The sequence below is a fragment of the Nycticebus coucang genome, chromosome 15 (assembly GCF_027406575.1).
Source record: "Nycticebus coucang isolate mNycCou1 chromosome 15, mNycCou1.pri, whole genome shotgun sequence".
NCBI classification, from domain to species: domain Eukaryota; kingdom Metazoa; phylum Chordata; class Mammalia; order Primates; family Lorisidae; genus Nycticebus; species Nycticebus coucang.
Window position 1 is genome coordinate 18199298 of NC_069794.1, and position 15768 is coordinate 18215065.

Here is a 15768-nt window from a genome sequence, read left to right on the forward strand (position 1 = left end):
TTACTGATGGTGTACATTGGTGATGGCTTCACAGCAGTCTCACTTTTGCTATTGACAATATCATGATGTGCTTGTGGTATATTCCATAACAGCACACTATGCCAGTAGAACACTTAAAAACCTTTTACAATGTCAGTGAGATTGGAAAATTGTAATGACACTGACTGATGTACTAATATGATGATGATGATAGTTCTGCTACTATCAATAACATCATGAGAAGCACTACCAGAGTCTGATTTTTAACAATTTTTGAGGTAGGCAGGGGAAGTGGTATTAAACCCATGATACATAGAAGAAAGCAGAAGCTGACAGCTCCCTGTCATTCTCTAATTTATTCAACAAATGTTTATTCACTATCTACTATGCACCAGGAATTGTTGCTGAGAATAGGGAAAAACAAAACAGACTAAATGCACCAGTTGGTAAGATGGACAAAAAAATACCTCAACTAACAGATAAGTGAAGTGCACTGTGTTAGAAGAGGAGCAGAATGTGAATGGTAGAGGCAGATGCTTCACATTGTCAATCAAGTGACAAGGAAAACCCTCTGGAAGGAGGTCTATGTTGAGTGAAAACCTCAGCTGAGCCAGCGAAGCTACTGTGTGGATACCTGCGGGAAGAGCAGGGTGGGGCCGGGGGAACAGCAGGTGTGAGGGCCCTGAGGTGGGATGATGCCTGGAGGGTTTGAGAAATGGTGAGGAGGCCTGGGCACTGAGAGAAGGCTGGATGTAGTTCTCACATCTTCTGTTTTCACAGCTTTGTCTGCTTGACCAGATCCCAGTGTCCTAGGGAAATTGTGTTATTGAGCACAAGGTATAAAAAATGTTCTCTCTCCATAGAAGCTACTCTGCAATCAGTCAATTATTGCTCATAATTATGAATCAATCACTCCACAATGTGGTGAGCATCCCTCTAGGGTTGGGGGGTTTGGAGCAGAATAGTGACCCCAGGGACTATGCCTTCTTTTAGACATATTGGCTACAGGAGAACAGGAAACCTGAAGAAACAGGAGGAAATGGCACCCAAATGTATGTTTAGATAAACACAGAAGGAGAAGCAGTCCCATTCCAGGGTGACGGGGCCCAGGGCTGGAAGGGGACAGAATGAAAGCAGTGAGGCCCAGGTCAGAAGTCAAGTCTCCTGACTGTCATCTGCTCACCCCGTAACTGGCTGAAGACTTATCCTTCCCTCCTGGGTCTTGACCCCCACAGGTAAACAGGGATCCCCTGTTTACACCGTCCCCTACTGAGCCATGAGGTCCCTGACCGTAGGATTTCTGCCTCTTCATGTTTTTTCGTAATCCCATAGCCTCTAGCGCAGGGTTGGGCATACAGCAAATGGCTAATGAAGCTTTAATAAATTAGTCCATTAGTTTTGAAGGTGATGGGTAAATATTCCATAGGGAGGAAGCTAATAGGACTCACTGGTCATCCTAAACTATTTCCTTTTTTTGTTTGTTTTTTTAACCTTACTTGCAAGTCAGGTTTTTCCTATGTCATCCTACACTAAGTTCATTTATCCTGGTCTCTAATGTCTGTGCCTCTGCAACAGTGAAAAAATCATGGCTATTTTTTGAATCAGCTGCTGGTATATTTGACATCACCATTTCATCCTAACTGTACTTCCCAAGACTGTAAAAATACGTATTTACAATCCTCCATTCTTCTACTCCGCCCTATCTGTTTTTCTTGGCAGGAGCCTTTCAGGTATTCTTACGCCTGAAAATACGAAAAGAGACTTTATGTTTCCCCCCCAACTCAAGTATCTTCCTTCTCTTTCTACAGACGACTAATCAAACAAATTTTGCCATTTCTCCCAATGAATATTTTTTACCATGAGTAAAATTTTATTTTATTTTTTGCAATTGCCAACTTTTTTCTAGAGAAAATTTTAAAACAGTTTCCCAAAGTGTTACTACCCTTTTGCATTTGAAATAAATCTGTGAAATAATGTTTAGTTACAAAAAAAAAATGCTTTAACGAAATTTGAGGATTAGCTATCAACTGTGAATTTGGAGTCAGATGCTGTGCGATTTGGGCAAACACACTCAGAGGCTCAGTTAGTTTCTAGAGTTGCTGGGAATTCCAGGAAGAAATGTCAGTACTCATAATGTTCCATCAACGTGCAGGGGGGATATTTTACTGACATCTGGTATGCTAATTTAAAGAGCTTTTCAAGTAAGACTGATTAAATCTGTTTGGCAAAGGCCAGTTATACCTTGAAAAATGTTTTTCTTTATTAAAATGAGTATTTATAGTTACTACATTGGCATGTACCCAGGAACAATTGCGAATTTAAGTGGAAATGTCTCAACTCACACTCTTCTTAAAACCATTGGATATTATTTCCTTTGGCTGGATCATTAAGTTGCCTGATATTTTTTACATAATTGTTTTGCTTCCATATTTCTTAGCTTTTGGTGGGTGAAAGAAGATAAGGGAATAAAGCCTTAACTGATTTCTTGTCTTTTCCTGGGAACTAACACAGAAGGGCACTGAAAGAAGGAAAAAAGGGTATCACGGATGATTTTGAGATCACTAACTTGTTCTCCACTCACTGTATCAAACACTGGCTTTGATTAGAGGCTGAGATCCCATTTCATTCCCCTCACTCAGACCTCAGAGTACTGGGAAGAGCAAGGTATTCAAGTATCACAGTGACATTTAATTGCTTATTTGTGGGTTTTAGCAATTATCGGTGCTGTTTCTCATACTACTGTCATTTAACATTATCCAAAAATAAAAATACATTTTAAAAAATTCAGTGACTTACTAAAGAGGATCTGTTGGCTACTCCAACATGGAGAAACTAGTGTTTGAATTCCCAACCAGACTTTTGCAATCATTAATCCTATTCAAATAGATTAATGACACTGTAACTCAGAATTCCTAAAAAACTACTACAAACTTTAAGTTCTTTTTTCACTTTTCAACTTAGTTTTGAAGAGTCCAGTCCTCAAATTTCTTAGTGGTGTTTAGCTACACTTACCATAGAGGGTGCCAAAAACGTATACATAATTTAAGGACCAAAACAATATTAAAATTGTAACGCTTAAGTCACATTTAACTTCTGCAATGACAACAGAAACAAGACACAATAGATAAGGTAACAAATGTTCTCTGTGTATATTGAGAATTACAATTTTAAATACATTTTTTTCCTTTCTTAAAATGTGCATACATGTTTTTTGGCATCCTCTGTATTTCTTGCAAACTTGTATTCTATTATACATTTTATACACACTGCTTCTAGTCCTGACCACTAGGAGAGGTAGGTACCTTATAACTAATGAGATAAAATTCAGGAATCTGAAGCAATGAGCCCTAGGGCGTGTGGAGCAGATTTATTTAAATTTCATTCTCCATCTTTCTTTAAGGCTGCATAATATTCCATGGTATACATATACCACCTCTTTCATGTTTACATGGATGGAGCTGGAACATATTCTTCTTAGTGAAGTATCTCAAAAATGGAAGAAAAAGTATCCAATGTACTCAGCCCTACTATGAAACTAATTTATGGCTTTCACATGAAAGCTATAACCCAGTTATAACCTAAGAATAGGGGGTAGGGGGAGAGGGAAGGGAGGGAGGGGGGAGGTGGGCAGAGGGAGGGTGATTGGTGGGATTACACCTGCGGTACATCTTACAAGGGTACATGTGAAACTTAGTAAATGTAGAATGTAAATGTCTTAACACAATAACAAAGAAAATGCCAGAAAGGCTATGTTAACCAGTGTGATGAAAATGTGTCAAACAGTCTATAAAACCAGTGTATGGTGCCCCAAGATCGCATTAATGAACACAGCTATGATTTAATAATAATAAAAACAAAACAAACAAAAAAATAAAATAGTAAAAAAAAAAATTTAAAAAAGGTAAAAATAAATAAATAAATTTAACCTCATTGAAAACATTAAATGGTGTATAGAAACACAAACACAGGAAAAGAACATAAATGAAAGAGACATCCAGCAAAGTGGAAAATGAGATAACTCCAAGGACAAGGTCTAACAATAAACATTTCATGTTATAAGACATAAAGGTGGGCCAACAGTTACATGGGTCAAAACATGAGGGAAAAGGAACTGTTAATGATAATTATACATATTTTCCATTAGAATAATTCAAACTAGTTGCTTAGGAACTAGCTTTTCCTGATTCTGTTCTGAGTGCTTTAAAGGGGATGTAGTATGGTACCACGGGGCACTTTCTCCAGGGGAGGTGCACGTAGAAAGTTCAAGCGCCAGCTCAACCCAGAACGTTCTTACAAGAAGACGCCTTAGCGTAGACAGCCAGTAATGCTCCAGAGGACATTTTGCAAAAGCAACTCCACAAACTTTCCAAGGAACGAGGCCAAGATTTCAATGCTGTAATTCAGAAAAACATCTTAGAACCAAGTTGAAAGAATAAGTAACCTGTGTGTAACATCTTATAAATGTTATTTTTAAATCAAGCGTGAACAAAGAGCAAGTACATGGTTTTCACTGTGGGTAGAACATGAAGGTCAGTTATTCCAGATGTCTGTTTTAACAGCAGATCTATTGTCTTTGGCAGTCCTCTGGGGGTAGGGGAGAGCTGGGCAGGAGTGCAGCCTACAGGTTAGAACTTGGGCCTTGCGCCAGCGAGGTGCAAGGCCTCTGCCACTTACTGGTGACATGACCTCGAAGTCTCTAAGGCTCACGTTCCTCCTCTGCAGAGTGGGGACAATAACTGCACAGCCTTTTGGGATTATTTTGGAGATTAAATAAAATAATACATGGACACATCTTAAGTTACTAATATCATTAATTAATGTTGACTTCCCAAACTTACAGGCCTATAAAAGGTTTTGGTTGAAGGAATGTGAGCATGACGGTGGCAGGACGCAGGGTAGGGCTATATTCTTGAAAAGCTTCTGAATGCAGGAGGCCCCTGGCTTCCACACAAGTGGCTGAGTTAGAGCCACTTAGGTTTGTCTAGAACAAAAGTTCATGTCCTTTCCCTCTATCTAGTTCCTCACCTGGTTTAAATATTTTCCCAAAGGTTCATTCCCTAATGGGTTCTATCTGTTCTAAGTTTAGGAATAGCTCTGCAAGTTATTTTGCCTTGCTTTATTTTAACTCAATTATCGCAAAATGAAAGTATTTTATGTGAGTGTTTCATATAGCCAGATGGACAAGAGGAAGAATGATGTCTGCAAACACTTGATCTTCTTAGCATTTTGATTTTTTAAAATTAAAATAACTTATGGTTTTAGGTTCTAAGAAACAAAATTATACAAATGTTAGCAAAACATTTTTATTTAGTATGTGCATTTAATAAGCAATTTTTCAGCTCCTAAAATATTTATTTTCCATATCCTGGTTGCTTTTTATGGCCTATCTACTCTATTTGAAATCTGTTCAATTTATATAATCAGCAAATTACTTTTCCATAATTGCTGTAATTACAGAACTCTTCATATGCTCCTACTTATTTCTCAGAATTCTTTGACAGGAAAACATTTGGGATGAAGTCCAGATACATCATGAGAGTTGAGGAAACAATGAAAATGTTTCCTTAACATTTAAAAAATATTTTTTAAAAATGTATCTATAGTAATAAAAACAAAGCTGGGGCATCATACAGACTTTAGGCTGTACTACAAGGCCATAGTGAACAAAAGGGCATGGTACTGGGATAAAAGTAGAGACATAGTCACCTGGAACTGAATAGAAAACCATGAGATGGAAGTGGAAGACATTATTCTTAGTAAAGCATCACAAGAATGGAGAAGCATGAATCCTATGTATTCAATTTTGATATGAGGACAATTAATGACAATTAAGGTTATGGGGGGGGGAGGAAAAGCAGAGAGAGGGAAGGAGGGAGGGGTTGGGGCCTTGGTGTGTGCCACACCTTCTGGGAGCAAGACCTGATTGCAAGAGGGACTTTATATAACAAATGCAATCAGTGTAACCTGGCTTATTGTACCCTCAATGAATCCCCAACAATAAAAAAAAAAAACGGAAAAGAAAACCATGAGATGAATCTAACATCTTACAACCACCTGATCTTTGATAAACCAAACAAGAACATTCACTGGGGGAAAGAATCCCTATTCAATAAATGGTGCTGGGAGAACTGGATAACCACATTTAAAAGACTGAAACTGTACCCACACCTTTCTCCACTCACTAAAATAGATTCAAGGTGGATAAAAGATCTAAATCTAAGGCATGAAACAAAAAAAATACTCCAAGAAAGTGTGAGAAAAACACTTGAAGTTATTGGCCTGTGGAAAGACTTTATGAAGAAGACTTCAGTAGCAATTGCAATAACAACAAAAATAAACAAATGTGACTTAATTAAACTGAATAGCTTCTATACAGTTAAGAAGACAACGACCAAAGCAAATAGACAACCATCAGAATGGGAAAGGACATTTACATATTATGAATTGGACAAAAGCTTGATAACTAGGATCTATAGAGAACTCAAATTCATCAACATAAAAAGAGCCAACAATCCTTTATATCCGTGGGTAAGAGAGATGAATACAACATTCTCTAAAGAAGACAGATGAATGGCTAACAAACAGACAAAAAAATGCTCATTGTCCCAATTATCAGAGAAATGCAAATCAAAGCCACCCTGAGATATCACCTAACTCCTGTAGGAATGGCCCCCATCACAAAGTCTCAAAGCTACAGATGCTACCAATGCTGGGCTGAATGTGGAGAGAGGGGAACACTTTTACACTGCTGGTGAGACTGCAAACTAATACAACCTTTTTGGGAGGAATTATGGAGAAACCTCAAAGAACTCAAACTAGACCTCCCATTTGATCCTGCAATCTCATTACTGGGCATCTACCCAGAAGAAAAAAGATCATTTTATTATAAGGATATTTGCACTAGACTGTTTATCGCAGCTCAATTTGCAGTTGCCAAATTGTGGAAACAACCTATATGACCATCAATCCAGGAATGAGTTAACAAGCTGTGGTGTATGTATACCATGGAATACTATTCAGCCATTAAAAAGATGGAGACTTTACATCCTTGTATTAACCTGGATGGAGGAGGAATGCATTCTTCTTAGTCAAGCATCACAAGAATGGAGAAGCAAGAATCCAATGTATTCAATTCTGATATGAAGACAATTGATAACCAAGGACATGGTGGGGTGTGGAGGATGGGAGAGCAGAGAGAGGGAAGGAGGGAGAGGGATGAGCGGGTCACAGTGTGTAACACACCTCTTGGGGGCAGGATACAACGATAAGAGGGACTTTACCTTACAAAGGTAATCAGTGTATCCTGGTTCTTCCCCAACAATAAAAAAAAAATGTACCTATATTTATCTCATATAGTAACAGGAGGCTATTCATCAAGCGTTGTATATCTTACTCTTATATAGCCCATTAGGAAGTTTTCTGAGTTATTTTGTTTTCTGATAGCAAGACTATCTTTATTTTTATACTCATGAAGAGTAAACGAACAAAAAAACCCTTGCTTTACTCAGTTAAATAATACAAAAATAACTATGAAAATAATTAAATTAAAAGAAAAACAAGTACCATTTCTCACCTATCAGAATGAAAAACATTTTAAAATATGACATCTTCTGTTGTGAAATTGTGGAAAAACAGGCATTCTCACATGTAGTTGGTGGGACTGCAAATTGTTACAAGACTTCTAGGGGAAGTTTGATAATACTTTTAAAAAGTATTATATGCTTTTAAAGCATATATGCTTATCTTTTGGCTCAACAATAATGATTCTAGGAATTTTTTGCTGTAAATACACCCACAACAATTAAAAAAAATTTACTAAGTTAATCAACTTGTTCCTCTAAGAACATTATTTGTACCAGAACAACATTGGAGATGACAGTTTTACATGAGGGTACGTCTAACAGTGGAGTACTATGCAGCCATAAAAGGGAGAAAGATCGCTACTAACTGATCTGGAACAGCTGCCACAATTAAACGAAAACAGAGAACTATAAAAAAAAAAGTATCTATAGTAAGTATGCTCCTCTACTGTAAGGGAAAAAAAGGATATAAAAAAAGGATATCAGCAATATACGTGTATCTGCTCATTTGTACAAAAGTACAGGAAAGATAAACCAGAACTAAAAAGACTGATCAACCCAAGGGGGCAGGTGAGCAAAGGATGGATACAGGGGACAGTGGTCCTGGTTAACAAACACAAGGAGGGGGTGAAATTTCTAAACATAATTTTATTTTTTATATAGTTTTGACACTAAGAACTAAAACCATGTTTCACATGTGACTCTACAGTAAATAAGTAATTAAAATCAACCAGGATACAGAAGAACCCAAAATGAAATACAAACAGTAACAGATAAACCTAATTCTATTACCAATGAGTGTCAGCACATTAAAGAAGATGCGGAGAAAATAACTAAGCTAAGTAACTTGGGGAAACTGGATACTGCCGCCAGGCTGAGGGCAAAATAAACTGTGTGCAAGCACTGTGCTCCGGCCGTGGGTATGTTTCTTAAAAGGGTCTGAGTTAAGAACTCTAAATATAAACTATGATTGAACAATATATTGTAGATCATTGAGAACCAGTTTTCTCAAAGTTGAACAGTGATGTTATAAATAAGGAAAGAGAAAAGGCTAGAACAACCTTTGTAATATTGAACTTATCGTCAGTGTATGTGTGTGTGTGTGTGTATGTGTATATATACACACATACACTGAGGATGCAAGTATTGAACTTGCATATATATATATAAAATACACTTACACTGAGAATGTAAGTTCAGTGATATATAATTGAACTTGCACCCTCAGTGTATATGCAATTATATATATATATATATACACACATCATGAGTTGAGAAAACAATTAAAATGTTTCCCTAACATTCAAAAGTATTTTTTAAATATGTACCTATAATTATGTGTTATAGTAACATTAGGCTATTCATAAATTATCATATATCTCACTCTTATATTTAGCCCATTAGGAAGTTTTCTGAGTTATCTTAGTAAGACTATCCTAATTTTTATACTCACGGTGAGTAAACAGTCGTGTGTGTGTGTGTGTGCATTTATATATATATATGCATATATATGTCTGTGTATATATACACACTATATATGATAAATAAATATAAATAGCATATGTAGGATAATATACGCATACATATACATACACACACACACACTTCCTAGCTACAGGTCAAGTAGTAATGACACTCGGTAACAATGAGTATGCTAGTGCCCAGACCTTGGCGCCTTGGTTTCTAATACCATTTTCCAATAAAAGGAACTATTGCTTCTTAGAGGAACAAGTTGATTCCAGCACTGAAGCAAGAAAAATACGAAAAGATGTTGGAATATCTCGCAATGCCAAAAGTGAAGAATGGCTTCAAAAAGGACAGGGACCAGGTCGAAAGGATATGGATCCAAGGTTATCGAGCTCCCAGTATACACACCTGCAATGATTTGAGCAACAAAAGAAATAATGATATTGAATTACACCTACAGCACAGCATAGAATCAATGCCCATGAGTCCATTCTCATGTAAATAAATGATTGAATAAGTAGGTAGGTGAGGAAAAAAAATCCATTATTTTGGGAAGGAGTCCAACAGATGCATACAGAGTGCAAGAGGGAAATATAAAATCACCATTATGCAAGCCCTGCAGTAATAGCTGCCACAGGCAAAGTTCGGGTATGAACGCTAAGAGCAGGATGAAAGACGGAGGAGCAACAAGATGTTAGCATACCAGTATTGTCCCTAAAAAAGTATGACCACCATGGGGAAAAATCGTTAACTTTACAGAGTAGAATCCCAGCAGACACCAGAGAATGTCAGAAAAATCCAAACTGAGATATGTTCTAGAAAAAAAATGACCAATACTTATAAAAAGGACAAGATTGTCGAGGCTAAGGAAAGTTGAGAATCTGTCACAGATTGCAGGAGACGAAGGAGACATGAGCTCTCGATTCACGTGGGTTCCTGAAACATAAAAGGGATATTAGGGGATAAACTAGTGTTATTAAAATGAAATACATAGTTACTAGTAATTTACCAAGGTTAGAGTTTCCTAATTTTGATTCTTATTGATATATTATGGTTATATACTTAAGCTGTTAACATTAGAAAAAAGGTGATCTGATAAGTATACATGATGTGGTATTTTGGCAACTGTTTTATAAGGTAAAAATTACTCCAAAATAAATGTTAAAAATAATTTGATGTTAAGCAGATCAAGATCGGAGAATAACTATTTGTAAAGCTATTGCTTTAACCAACGTTCCTGGGATATAAACCCTGTATGTCAGCCTTAATGCATACGTACTAAACCACTGCAAAGAAGAATCCTCTAATTTGGAATTTTATTCATTCAGATAAGGACTCGGCTTAAAGTGTCTTTTTTAAGGGATCACGAAAAAAGACCGTGTATGTTCAGGAGAACGTTAAGATTTCTAGATGAAGTAGAGAAACCCTTGCAGCAAAGAATGGCATACTACTTAAGACTCAGTCTTTTTTTTTAGGATAAAAAAATATAAGTTTATGCTCTCTCTCCCCCTCTCCCCCATCCCCGCTCTTTCCTCTCTCTCTTCTTTCCTCTCCTCCTTCGTGCTGCTCTGCAGCATCCCTCCCTCGCCAATAAAAACTTTTCATACAAAAAAATATATGTATATATGTTTATTTATTATGAGAGAGAGGGAAGAGAGTGGGGGCTAGAGATGAGAGAGAGAGAGAAAGTGAAGGGAGGAGAGAGCAGAGAGGGAGAGAAGGGAAGATGGGGGAAGAGAGAGAGAGAGAGAGGGACAATGACGCGGCACCCAAAGAAAGGAGAAAGGGGAAAGGGAGGGGAGGGAGGGGGGAGGGAGGAGGAAGGAGGGGGATTAATGGGATTACACCTGCAGTGCATCTTACAAGGGTATATGTGAATCCTAGTAAATGTGGAATGTAAAGGTCTTAGCCAAATAACTAAGAAAATGCTACAAAAGCTATGTTAACTAATGTGATGAAAATGTGTCAAACGATCTATGAACCAAGTGTATGGTGCCCCACGATCATACTAATGTACACAGCTATGGTTTAATAAAAATTAAAAAAAAAAGAACGGGAGGATGCCTCCTAAGATCACACTTATTTCTGAAAGCCTGGAAAGGTCACACGTGGAATTACCTAAGATAGAAGCTAGCCAGTCAAAGGTCAAGCTTAAATGGAAAATCCCCTAATGCCTTCGACAAGGCCATACACTGATGCTTGGTCCCTCAGTTAGCCCAGATTACCACGACTGCCCTGTATACATGGAGACAGACTTATCGAGAACGATCACAGACACTTTCCTAAACTATGAATGTAGCTCTCAAGTGACTGTTCCTCTGCTGAATTAAGAAGCTTCAGATTAAAAAATGTGACGTTTATCTTATAATTGATTTGTAAAACGAGGCTTATATTTTGTCATTTTCCATTTTCAAACTATCAATTTCTGCACCTTAAAAATGCCCCCAATGAAACTCGAAATTAAACTTTTCTTGTCTTTCATTTTCAAGGTTGATTTAACGAGTTTGTGATGTTCATACTTTCAGAGGTAATTCACATGCAATCTGATGCCTGGTGATCTCAGATCAAAATGGATAAGAACCCGTGTATGGCACAGTAGAATTAAAATGATGTTTTAACATCCTGAGGCACTCAAGGGAAATGGATTTTAATATCTACAAATTCTGCAAGGAAATTAAATGTATCCTGAAACTAACTTCTCAAATCAAATTCCAAAGGAAATGTAAGAAAACATAGCAACTATTCAACAGTAGTTACTGTCGGATGCTTTTTAATGTTGCACAGCCATTATTAAACTATTTGAAATCTTGATCTCAAACTCTAATACTCCCCTGTGGGTTAAGAAAAATCAGTGTAAATCCTCACGGAGAAACTGCAGGACTGAATGCAGCCCATAGACTCAGCCTTCTATCCGAGTCCCAGGCTCCAACCTCAAGTTGCTGTTCTCAGGCCTCTCGCTTTGTTCTGGCAGTTTCCCAAGGAGGGACAGGTGGTTTTAGGGCATTTTCTTGGGTTACAAAACAAATAACATTTCATGGTTTTCACCTTTAATAGGCTAAGCAGAAGGCAGTTGACAAAAGTCACCACAGAGGTTTGGAGAAATAATTTATACTCTTGGGCATTCTTAAATCAGTAACTTGGCTGATAGGAGAGTCGAAAAAAATTAAATAAAAAACCCTCAGTGCTCCTCCAAATGTTGCATTGCAAAATCTGCCTCACATATATTCGCGTTCTTCCTTGGGGTTGGGGGGGGGGTCTCCCTGTCCGAAAACTACTGAGTAATTACACTGGTTGTCACACACTGCATTTCATGGTAACAGCTGTGCCATGGGGCACGCAGAGAAGTGAGGACAATCCTGTCCTTGAAGGAAATGAAGGCAAGCCAAGGGGGCAAGCTTTCTTTTCTTTTTGTAAAATTAACCAATTCTGTGCCACAACTAAAAAATTCAGAATTTGGCAATGGCTAGAATCGAACGAAGTAATCCCACAGTTCAGGCACAAAGGATTGCAAAAGCCAAAAGCAATAGAAAATAAATTTCCTCTTGGATTGACTGCAATTACAAAAACGTCAACGTGTATAATGAATCTGATCATGCAGGGGTTCCTCAGTTTGCAAACTACATTCTGGGGAGCAATGGAGGCCTAACTCTGCCGAGTCATTAGGTTAAACATCCTCGTATTTGCACGGTAGACATTTCCCTGCACTAATTACAGAGGCTGGAGAGCGCAGACATAGCCCATTCCAAGAGCACAAACTGATGAGCAGGCTGTTAAACAATTAACACGGAGGGGTAAACATAGTGTAATTCATAGAGAAGGAATATACAGGCACCTCTGCGTCGCTTAGGAGAGGGAATTCTATGCATGATCCATCAGAGATGATTAGGGAAGTCGGCCATGGGACTATTTGGGCTGTGAAACCCCCCGGGTAGTTCTTGGCATCCTGGATCCTGTTCCAGGAATACAGAGCACTGCTATTCTCAACATCCAGTCAGATATTTCCACTTTGGGTCCCACTGTTTCTCAAACCCAGCAGACTCTAAACAGACTGAAGAAACCCACATTTGCCTTTCCTCAAAACACCTTCCTATTTGCTGATAGCACCACCTTTCTCTTGGGGCTTATCTCAGCCGTACCTGATACATTTCTTTTTTGCCCACTGTTTTTAGTCACCTGTATTTAGGCATGAAGTCCTATAAATGTTTACGTCCAGATCCACCATCATCGGTGGCTGTCTCTCCCCTTTCCTGCCATGCGTCAATGACACATCTAGTCTCCCTACCACAGTCTCATACATGTGAATCCATCCTTTACCGAGCTGCCAGATGACTCCTCAGATCCTACCACTCCCTGCATTAGAAAAGCCCTGCGCCTTGTCTCTGCCCACAAGGCAAACAAAGCCATCTATTTTTCCTGTTGTCAAAGCTTCCACAGACCCAGCCTGACCAATCTTACCTACCTTGCCGTAACCACCAGCAAATAAGTCAATCCCGGCTGGTCCTCTCACGAGCTCCCACTCACAGCACACGGTGCTTATTCTGACCTTCCTGCAGCTGTTTTCCCATCCTGGGTCATTCACCTGAGCAGGGGCAAGGTCACCTCTGCTGGGATGGTCTGACCTTGCATGAACTAAGGCAAATACAGAAACAGGTGTAAGAAGACGCCCACTTGATGAAGGGTGCGTCTTCTAACCCTGTCTGTCAGTTCTTACTGATTGTGATCTGACCACTTTCCTTCGGTTTAAAGTTTGCCCTTGTTATCTGTCCGGCTTTCATGTTTCTAGTGTCCTAACATTTCCCCGTCTGCTCGCTGACTCTGGGCTTCCCACCTTCACGCGTCTACTTTCTTTTCACATCTTCATGGGTTATTCACCTGGACAGACCCGCATCGCTTCCGTCCCAGTGACCTCTGTGGACGTGCCTTATCCCTTGGTGATTTACGAGCTTTATTCTCACCATGCTAAGACGCAGGTACTAGCCTCTCCAGTTTGTTGATGAGAAAACTGAGTTTTACAAAGATTAAACAATGTTCCCAAGTCAGAGAGATTATACACAGTGGAGTCAGAATTTAAACTCGAGCAGTCCCTCGAACATTGGTGCTCTTAACCCAAATCTACCTTGAAAGCACACCTCTCTTTGAAAAATCATAGTTTCTCAGGTCTTAGGGCCAGGTTTTGTGTTTTATTTTTTATGTGTCTGCTACGTACATGTCTAGTCTAGATCTAAGCCCCAAAATACCTAACAAATATTTTTTAAAGGAAATTAGATGTATTCACATGTTGAGCCATGTTATGCAAATTATAGAAATTTGAATGCTCTAAATCTTTATTTTCCAATGGAGTAGCCACTTGATCCACATGGCGATTGAAATTTAAATTTGTTAAAAATACCTGTTGTGGTAATCACTTTACAATATGTGCTATCAAATCATTACACACTCCTTTAATGTATACAAGTTTTATTTGCCTATTATACTTCAGTAAAGTAGGAAAACAGTAAAAATAAATAAAATGAAAAAAAATGAGCTCCTCAGACATATTAGTCACATTTTAAGTGCTCAACAGCCACATGCGACTTAATGTACGCGAATTAAAATTAAATACAATTCAATTGATGAGACTCAGTAGATATATGTCAAGTGCTGGTGGCAACCATGCTGGACAGCACAGACAGAACATTTCCATCATCATAGAAAATTCTATTAGCACTGGCTATAGCATATTCTCAATTTTCCCCAATATATCCTATCGACCCATGTAGCCAGACACTAACGTACTTCTTAAACACTTAGTTGAAGTTAAATTAGTGTCGAACCAGGCTCTGAAGCCTAATTCTGGCATTGCAACTTAATACTGTGTGACTTTGGACAGGTCACTTAACTTCTCTGGTCTCGGGTTTCTCGTCTGTAAAGTAGAGGTCATAATATTAACTGCTTAATAGGGTTGGTGTAGGTTGTTGAAATCATTGCAATATGGTCTGGCATGAAGTCAGTGTCTAGCAAATATTAGCCGCTATTGCTATTCGTGCAGTGTTTTCCCAATGAGATCCAGAAACACAGAACTAGGAGAATAAAGTTTCTTACAACTTTTCTTAACTTTAGAATTTGAATAATGTGGTTTCGATCCCGTAGCAATACACATTACACCTTCTCTCAGGGACAAACACGCCAAGAACATGTCTAGATCTTCAATCCATAAAGTATAATATTAGTAACATGGTAAATTGGGTCTCACCAAGTACTTAGCAAATATTTTAAATTCAGCCACAGGGATTCAATTGAAAATACTTCAAGACTGGCTAATGAAGGGACACACACGTGTCACTTAGTGCAGGCGTCTTTTATAAATCAGCTCCGCCTCCTCCAAGCGCACTGTGTGTTGGTATTTGGTGAATCATTACTAGATACTTTTGCTGGGACTCCTGATGATTGGAATTCTCTCATCTGGCTGATTCATACCCAGAGATTTTGGTTTATGGAACACATCTCTATAAGGGTGTTCAACTCAGAAAAGTTTGAAATGCTCCCCTATTTTTAAAGATAGAGAACTAATCTAACAATAATCAAAGTCATTGAACTTAGAGAACCAGGAGATAGATGCACCAGTGATAAATGGCTCCAAACAGCCTTCACAAGAGATTGTGATAGATGCTGAGATTACTGACCCTCTAAAGGAAAGGAGCTGTCTTAGAGGAGTCCTGCCTCCTCTGAGAGAATGCACGGCTTCAAACGCGCCTTTAAACAC

General features: G+C 38.4%; 1 protein-coding gene across 1 annotated transcript in view; it reads right to left on the reverse strand.

Moving 5' to 3' along the window:
- The window catches only part of GPC6 (glypican 6), a 1175593-nt gene that overhangs the window by 352025 nt on the left and 807800 nt on the right, over positions 1-15768 (reverse strand). The window lies entirely within an intron of this gene.